The sequence below is a fragment of the Benincasa hispida genome, chromosome 5 (genome assembly GCF_027475165.1).
Source record: "Benincasa hispida cultivar pf3 chromosome 5, pf3_genome.v1.1, whole genome shotgun sequence".
Lineage (NCBI taxonomy): Eukaryota > Viridiplantae > Streptophyta > Magnoliopsida > Cucurbitales > Cucurbitaceae > Benincasa > Benincasa hispida.
The window spans coordinates 60,188,005-60,193,820 of record NC_143482.1 but is presented as its reverse complement, the minus strand read 5'-3'; the positions used below and the strand labels follow the sequence as shown (position 1 = coordinate 60,193,820).

At 35.7% G+C, this 5,816-nt stretch overlaps 1 pseudogene; it reads right to left on the bottom strand.

Annotated features, from left to right (window-relative positions):
- Positions 1-823: 823 nt before the first annotated feature.
- LOC150036295 (uncharacterized) lies at positions 824-4,390 on the bottom strand (annotated as a pseudogene).
- Between the last annotated feature and the right edge of the window lie 1,426 nt (positions 4,391-5,816).

Genomic DNA, 5,816 nt, shown 5'->3' with positions numbered 1-5,816 from the left:
ACTTTTAAACGGCATTGGGAGTTAGGGGGAACTCCCGACGCCACGTAGGCATCTGGAATTCCACCATAACTCCCGACGCCGTTTTAAAGTGCGTCGGGCGATCCTATATGCGTGGGGAGTATTAAAATTTAATATATTGTTTGTAATTTTTTAAAACTTGATCTGAAAACTTGTAAAACATATTGTACCAAATAAAGATTCACATATCTAAAAACGAAAATGAAGTCCATTTTATAACAAGAAAAAATTACAATATCCAAACGAAGTCGATACTAGAAATTACAATATCCAAACGAAGTCGATAAACATTCATATCACAAATACATAAAAGAAGTAAAATCAAAACAACATCTAGAATACTTCTCGAATACAGCATCTTCAACAATTGTCCCAGCCCATCTCCGAACAGTATTCTACAATAAAACAAAAACTTTGAAATGTTATATCGATAAACATCCACAACACGTTCAAACTCCAATACGGGTGGTAATGAACATCAAAATAAGTAAACAATGATGACCAATACACATAAAACTCAAATTTATCCCCAAAATGGTTTAACCCAAATTTTACACCCCCCCCCCCCCCCCCCCCACAACAACACATTAAACTTCGTAAACATTCATAAATACACAAAAAAGTTAAGATAATGAAAAACGTAAGAGAAGAGGAAACTCACAGAAAGTGAGAGGCAGAGAGATTCAGGGAGAGAGCGAGATACAGTTGAATAAAAAGTAAAAAAAAAAAAAAAAAAAAGAAGTTCTGATCCCAGGGAAGGTGAATATGCAGTGTGTCAAGAGTAGGTCAGTCTTCCATTAAGGAATCATAGAGGAAGAGAAGCAAAGACAGATTCAAAACAACAATGATAAGACTCAAAGCTCTCTTTTGACCAACCAGCTCTTTCTTCATCATCATCGTTTATGAAGTCATGATCGCCATGTACAATAATTGGTCTTTCCACAACTGAAGGATCAACGTCAACTCTGCATAAAGTAACCTCCTCAATGGTTTCATCCACTCGGACACCACCAACAATTTCTAGTAAATCTAGTTGTGCGTTTTCAACATCATCCACTTCCGGTACATCCCATATTCGTTTATTTTGGACTACTTGAACAACTTTCCAATTGCTACTATGTTTGATGTCATCAATGTAAAAGACTTGTTGTGCTCGGATAACAAAGATGAAAGGCTCGTCGACATATCAAAAGTGTGATGTATTGATCGATTTGTATCCTAAATCCACATGTGTCCTATTACTTTTATTGTTATATGTGTCAAACCATCTACACTTCAACAAGAAAACGTGTCTTCTGTTCGCATATTAGAAATCAAATACTTCATCTACAACACCGTAGAAATTGTTATCCACACTTGTGTTCTCACTGATCTCCCCGACCATTAGGACTCAACTATTTTGTGTAGCTCAACAATTATCACACTCTACAGTGTGAAACCGTACCCCATTAACAATGCATCCATTGTAAGAGCATACCTCAGACGAAGGTCCTATTGCAAGTGAAAAGAAATCATCAGAGATATCTTCTCTCTCGCGCCGTTGTAGAACCTGATAATTACTTATACATTAAAAATGAATACGAAAAATGAATCATCCCTCAACTGTTGCCTACAAAATGACTATGTATACCTGAGATTTGAACCAATCAGGAAATTTACATTGATGTTTTATATATGAGTCAAAGATGCTTTGAGCTTCACGACGAATTAACCTCAAATGTTGCCTACAAAATTGATCATTTAAATGTTATATCAAAAGAGATACCCTAGAATTTAAAAAAGGAAAAAGTTTGAAACGTACTTGCGATAGTCTGTTATTTCTTTACAATTGTTGAGAATGTACCAATGTGCAATACGCTTTTCCTCCGCTGATAGCGTCTGTAAAGTTTACTCCCTTAATGGTCGTACCCTCTGCCTAAATAATTCAAATTCACCAAATATCTCATGATCGAGAATATTATCATCATTTCGTTCATCTCTATTGAATCTCGTTTCAATCCCACTTAGATATCGCGAGCAGAAGTTCCATGATTCATTCATTGCATATGCTTCCGCTATAGACCCCTCAAGACGTGCTTTGTTCCGTACAAATTGTTTTAATGTTCGTAAACTTCTTTCAATAGGATACATCCAACTATAACTAACTGGACTCACCACTTTGGTTTCATATGATAGATGAACTACAAGGTGTACCATTACATCGAAAAAGGCAGGTGAGAATATTCTCTCCAATTTACAAAGTATGACAATGATGTTTGCTTGTAGTCTGTTCAAATCACTTACACATATTATCTTTGCACATAAGTTGCGAAAGAATGTACACAACTCAACAATAGCAGTGGATATGTTCTTTGGTAGGTATGCTCAAATACCAATAGGGAGTAGTCTGTGAAGCAACACATGACAATCGTGTGTTTTCAGCCCCGACATTTTTCCATCTTTGTCATTGACATATTGTGATATGTTAGATACGAATACATCAGGGAATTTCACTGATTTCAGATACTTACAAAATGAAATCTGTTCACCATTTGTTAATGTGTATGCTGCGTGTGGTTTTACAAATCTGTTATTGACCTGTATCAAGTGTAGGTCCTTTCTTATCTTCAAATCTTGTCTAATCGAGCGTTCGTTGTATCCTTTGTCTTTCTTTCAATATTTAACAATGTGCCCACCAAATTGTCGCATATGTTTTTTTCAATATGCATTACATCCAATTTATGTCATAACAATAGTCTGGACCAATATGAAAGTTGGAAAAAGATACTTTTTTTAGTCCAATTTAGGATTCGCTTTCTTTTTTTATCTTGCTTCAATGGATATTTGCTAAGCACAAAAAAGTTTAGCGTATTTATTTGTTGTAATATCTCTTTTTCATTCATTACAACTGGTGGAGGTCTACGTTCAACTTTTTCATCATGTTGTCTACTTCGACGCCAACTATGATTCTCTGGAAGATAATGTCGATGTCCCATAAATGATATTTTCTCTCTTATTCCGAAGGACGAGTTATCTTCTTTGCATATTGGACATGCTTGATAACCTTTTATACTCCACCCAGATAAGTCACCGTACACAGGGAAGTCATTAATCGTTCATAATAAGGTAGCATATAGTTGAAAAAACTCACCAGCAACAGAATCATAAGTTCGCACACCAATTGTCCACAACTCTTTCAACTCTTCAATCAACGGTTGCAAGTAAACATCAATTTCCTTTCCAGGAGATTTTGGACCAGGTATGAGCAAAGACATGAAGAAGTTTGTTTCCTTCATGCATTTCCAAGGGGGAAAATTATAAGGAATTATCACCACAGGCCACATACTATAAGAAGTGCTAATATTTCCAAACGGATTGAAACCATCTGAAGCTAATCCCAAACGAACATTTCGAGGATCTAAAGCGAAATGAGGGAATTCACGATCAAAATGTTTCCACCTCTCTGCATCAGCTAGATGTCCAATATATCCTCCATTTCAACTCGCTTATCTTTATGCCATCTCATGTCAGAAGTGCCTTCTTTTGACGCAAACAATCGTTTTAATCTCGGTATCAATGGAAAATGATGCAATACCTTATGTGGTATTTTTTTACCCTTGCCATCATTAACTTTGTATCGAGACTCACCATAAACAGGGCATTGTTGCAAATCTGCAAACTCTTTCCAATACAATACACAATCATATTTCCACGTATGAATAGACTCATAACCTAGGCCTAAATCACGTAATTTTCGCTTGGCTTCATAAAAGGAAGTAGGTATAGAGGTGCCAGCTGGAAACGCTGCTTTTAACAATTCCAGCAACATATCAAACGATTTATTACTCCAGCCATTCAGAACTTTGATATGCATCAACTTCACTAAAAGGTTTAAGGACGAAAATTGCGAACACCCAGGGTATAATTCATTACATGCTTCGATCATTAAATCCTCGAATAAGTTCGTGGTATCTCTTTCTTGACCATTAAAGGACATTTCATTAATCTCAATCCTTCATTCATTTTCATTTTCGTTTTCAATTGGAACTTGTAAATCATTTATAAGATTCAACATCTCATTTTCTTCAACAACATTACTCTCTATACTATCTACTTCAACATCCTGTATTGAATGACTTGTATGACTTCTAGATAAGTTTATTGGCTCTCCATGATATACTCATTCACAATATGAGGGAGATATTCCATATGTTAATAGATGTCGTTCCACAACATCTATCTTTTCCCAAATTGAATTCATACAATTCTTGCATGGACATCTTATTCGTCCGGAATCATTAACATGAAACCTTGCCATATCTAAGAACTGTGATACTCCTTCTCTATACTCCACTGTTAACTTATTCCTTAGTTTAATCCATTCTTTATTCATCCTTAAAAATAAACATTTTCTGACCAACTTGTAATCCAAAACAATAACCTAGATTAGAGGACAAAATACAAAATATTATTAAGCATTGAGTTCCATAATTTTCATTTCTTAAGGCAAAATAAACACATAGGTCCATAGACCGCTTAAATTGTCTTAACAACTTTCAAATGTTTTATTTAGTAGGTCTCCAAGCTTTCAATTTTGTGTCTAATATAGGTCTTTCATCTATTCAATATCTTCTAAAATTTACAAGCCTATTGGACACAAAATTTAAAGTTCAATTTTCTATTAGACACAAAATTTAGTTTTATGTTTAGTAGATTCTTTAAACTTTTTTATAATATTAAATGTGTTAAGTACCAAATTGGAGGTTTAAAGATTTATTTTATATTTTTTAGATTAATATAGACCTTTCATTTATTCAACATCTTTGAAATATTAAAAATTTTAGATAAGATTTTAATGGGCATAATATTGATGGGCATGATTTGTACAACAATTTTAGAAAATTAATAAAAGCGAATACAATATTTAACACATTTTAATGGACATTTCACATATGATTTAATTAAATATAAAAGATAAAATAAAATGAGAAAATTACTGACGAGGAGACGACAGCGGCGGTGGGCAGTTGATTGCAATGGCGGCGGCAGCAAAAATTGATGAAAGAAAAGGGAGAAATGGAAGAAATATTTTATGGGAAAAATGGAAAGTGTAAAGGATGGAAGAAAAGGGAGAAATGGAAGCAAAATTTGATGGAAAAAATGGAAGAAAAGTTGGATTGGAAAAATGGAGAAAATGAGAGTTAAAGTGTAAAATGATGGGAAAATGGAGAGAGAGAAGAATAATGGTGAAGAAAAATGAGGAAAATGGGAGAAAGAGGGAAAAATTTGAGAGGGAGAGGAAGAAAATAGGGTCGGGGGCGGTGAGGGAGGGGCGGTGCGGTGGGGAGTGGGGAAGAAGAAGGGATCTGGTTTAAACCAGACCCCTCTCCTGACGTCGCCCGACGGGTGTCGGGAGATCCATCGGGAGTTCCCCGGGAACTCCCGACAGTCAACACCCGGCATCGGGAATTCCCTGGGGAACTCCCGACGCCGGTTTGATGCATCGGGAGTTCCCCAGGGAACTCCCGACAAACCTTTACGACGTCGGGAGTTCCCCGGGGAACTCCTGATGGTCCTTTACTTCATCGGGAAAGACCGTCTCTCCCGACGACCTAACTCCTGATGCTCTATTTAGGCGTCGGCAGAACTCCTTTTTCTTGTAGTGACAAGTTCAACAATTATGAAGTGAGATCGAACCATTGTTTTTTGAGATCATAATTCATCTATTATATACTTAGTATGGTGAGATTGACGATGAATATAAGATTTAAAATAGAAAAGATATCCAAAAACAATGAGATATTATTTCTTTGAATAAA